Genomic DNA, 3,265 nt, shown 5'->3' with positions numbered 1-3,265 from the left:
TTGCTGGACACCTTTTTTTCTTGTTTTCTTTGTGAGGCAATCAGAGTTAAGTGACTTGCCTAGGGTCACACAGCTAGTAAGCGTCAAGCGTCCGAAGTCACATTTGAATTGAGGTCCTCCTGACTCCAAGGCCAGTGCTCTCTCCACTGCACCACCTAGCTGCTCCCTGTTGAACATGATGCCCAAACTAAAAACTGATCTCCAGAGAATGTGACCACTTGATCCTTAGAATTCCTGACTGGGGGAGCTGCTGTCCTGAATGTGTTTATCTCAGCTGCGCAGTACAGCTAAGTCCAGCTCCGTCCATGCTTCCCTTCACTCCTGGCCATCTCTTCACCACCTGCCATGCTCCCCAGACCAGAAACCATACCTCTCCTGCATCCTTCCCCACCACCCTGCCTCAACTTAGCGTTTATGGAGCCCTAATCAAATCTACTCTGTCACTATTCCTGGAAAGGATATGTCATTCTCTCCTCTAGGGAAGTAAAAGGGAATGAATATTCACATATAAAACCTATTATGTAGCAGGCACACTGCTAAGTGCTTTTTATGAATATTATTCTTATTTGATCCTTAAAGTAAATGCTATTGTCCCCATTTTATGGTTGAAACAACACACTGAGACAGAGGTTAAACGATTTGCCCAGAGTCACATAACTTGTAAGATCTGAGGCTGGATTTGAATTCAGGACTTCCTAACTCTCACTCCAGTGCTCTATTCACTGTGCACCAGCTGCACCTAGTGGTTCCCTTCATTTTCCCTATAACTTTTTCAACTGAAATATCACTACCTGGTCTTCATCCCCTTATATGTATTGTCTTCACCTATTAGAATGTAAACCTGAACATAAAGACTTTTAGCTTTTTTATTTGTATACCAAATGTTTAGCACATAGTAAGTGCTTAATACATGCTTTTTCATTCACTCCTTCATTCAGTTGATTTTTTCATTCATTTGTAACCCTCTATCAATGACACTACCCCATTTCCCTATAAAGAATGTTAACAAGGATTTCAGAAAAGGAGGTGCGCAACGTATGAGCCAAAATATCAAGTGTGTCCCCCACCCCCCACCTTTGCCCAGCATACACACGCAGAGGATTCAGAAAGGTATATCGGTCCCACTTTCTCTCCCCTGGTTTACCTTGGACACGTGATGTTCCATACATTCTTATGGAATAGAATTGGATACCTAGTCATTTCTTGCCAATTCCTTTGCCCTCCACCTCTCCCTAGATTCCCTTGTTAACAGAGCACAAGGAGTGGCTTGTAACCAAGTGCAGCCTTGAACCCAAATTCCAATGCTTAACTCAGGGACTCCCAGAATGCCTTGTGGACCAGCATGAAAAGAGGACACTGGTAAACCCATCCTTCATCTGACCTGTGCAGAAGGTGAGATACAATATTTTTCTGTTGGTCTTTTGGCCTTGACACTTTTCAATGAAAACCCAACCAAAACTCAGTAGAAGACTTTCCTTCAGTTTCCTGTGGACTCATTACCTCATTTCTATTACTCTGGCCACGTGATGTTAATTCTCTTGGCCAGGCTACCTGGTGCAATAGCCCAAGAGTCCCACTATAATAAGACTTCTGATGTGTTCTTTAGCCTAGTTATAAACATCCCAAACAACTGAGTTTCCATCATTCTCCATGGTTTTGGGTTCTATAATAATACTTTGTATTTATATTGCCCCTTTCATCTAAGGATCTTAAAGCATGTTATAACATTATCTCACAACTTCCTTGTGAGGGAGGTAGGAGGCAGGTATTATTATCCCCATTTTACATATGGGAAAACTGAGGTACAGAGCTCATAACCAACCTGCTGAGCCAGTCCCTCAGAACTAGGAGGGGAATTTATGCTTTCTAAGCCCCAAGGCTCTTGAAAGGGACTCTGGGAGAGCTAGCCTTGGTTTCAGGACTAAAATATATTCTTCACGAAGGCATTAGTGAATGTGCTCAGTTATCAACTGAATGATCTTTTTTTTCCTTTCTGAGAAGTAGTGCTTACCATTTTATAAGTGCTTAATAAATGTTTGTTGATTGCTAATTGAGGTGATGAGAAGGGGAGGAAACCTACAAAGAAGAAGATGGAGATGGCTAGAACTGCTGAGAGGTATGGCTCTGATGGACAGAGCCCCAACATAATTTCATTCAGTCAGCAAAGGGGTATTTATTAAGCACCAACAATGTGCCTCATACTGTACTCGGCATCATGGGGGGACATCAAAGAAGAATAAGGAATGATCTTGGCCTTGAGGAGCTTATAATTTATTTAGTAAGCCAAAACACATGTAAAAAAATGAGAGAACAAGGCTTCATGTTGTGAAGTGTTAATCTATATGGTCCACACTCTGAGTGTAGCAAGAATTTGGTAGAGAGATATCTACATAGATAAATGGGTAAATGAGTATGACACCGAGCCAGGGGAGCCCCTGGAAGAGATTTTTAGGATGCTGCCTGCCAAAGAAGCCATCCCAGGAAACAACACAAGTCCCTACTGGCACAAACTCCAGAGATTGGATCTAGCAACTGGGAGGCAGCTGACCTGGGCAATGAAGAAAGAACACAAAAGTTCTTAAGACTGATGGGAGCTGGAAAGAAAGAACACACTGTCTGTCTTATTACAGGAGATCATGGGTCAACTTCAGAACAGGGGAAGAAGGTAAGAAAACGAACAAAGAATAGGAGTCACAGTATCAACAGAGTATGGACAGTAAATTATCAGAGAGAAATCAGCAGCATTGTGAACTTGGCTTTAGTGAGTTAGAGGATCCTCATGGGGAAGGTGATGCTGCTGGAAAAGATGATGACAATGATGATGATGATGGTGATGGTGATGATGATGATGATGATGATGATGATGATGATGTCACCAGACCCTGAAAGTCCGGAGAACTCTGAAAGCAATTCAGAGTCTGAGAAAGAGGAATCTGCTGAAGAACTACAAGCTGATGAGCAGCCAGAGGAAGTGGAAGACCCCAAAGCTAAGAAGGATGCAAAGAGCAATCACAAAATTATGTTTGTTAAATCCAGTGGCTCATGACTCTGGATGTGTGATTAGTCTTTGTATTCAAAGTAAGCTTTACTGTTATAATGCACAGTGGAGGGCTGCTTCCATAGCACAGACCTTTTTATTATATATATATATATATATATTTTTAAAAGGCCCTTCTTTTAAATAATTGCAAAGAGGCTTTGCTTTCAGATGCCATGGATTATAACGTTATGGGCATGATTTTATCCATTTTTGTAAAATAAAAGC

At 41.7% G+C, this 3,265-nt stretch overlaps 1 pseudogene; it reads left to right on the top strand.

The window, feature by feature from the left end:
- The first annotated feature begins 305 nt into the window (after positions 1–305).
- LOC114033734 lies at positions 306–3,046 on the top strand (annotated as a pseudogene).
- The last annotated feature ends 219 nt before the right edge of the window (positions 3,047–3,265 follow it).

Source organism: Vombatus ursinus, unplaced genomic scaffold (genome assembly GCF_900497805.2).
Source record: "Vombatus ursinus unplaced genomic scaffold, bare-nosed wombat genome assembly UNPS02007344.1, whole genome shotgun sequence".
NCBI classification, from domain to species: Eukaryota; Metazoa; Chordata; class Mammalia; order Diprotodontia; family Vombatidae; genus Vombatus; species Vombatus ursinus.
The sequence above is the reverse complement of the archived record's forward strand: the minus strand, read 5'-3'. Positions and strand labels throughout refer to the sequence as shown.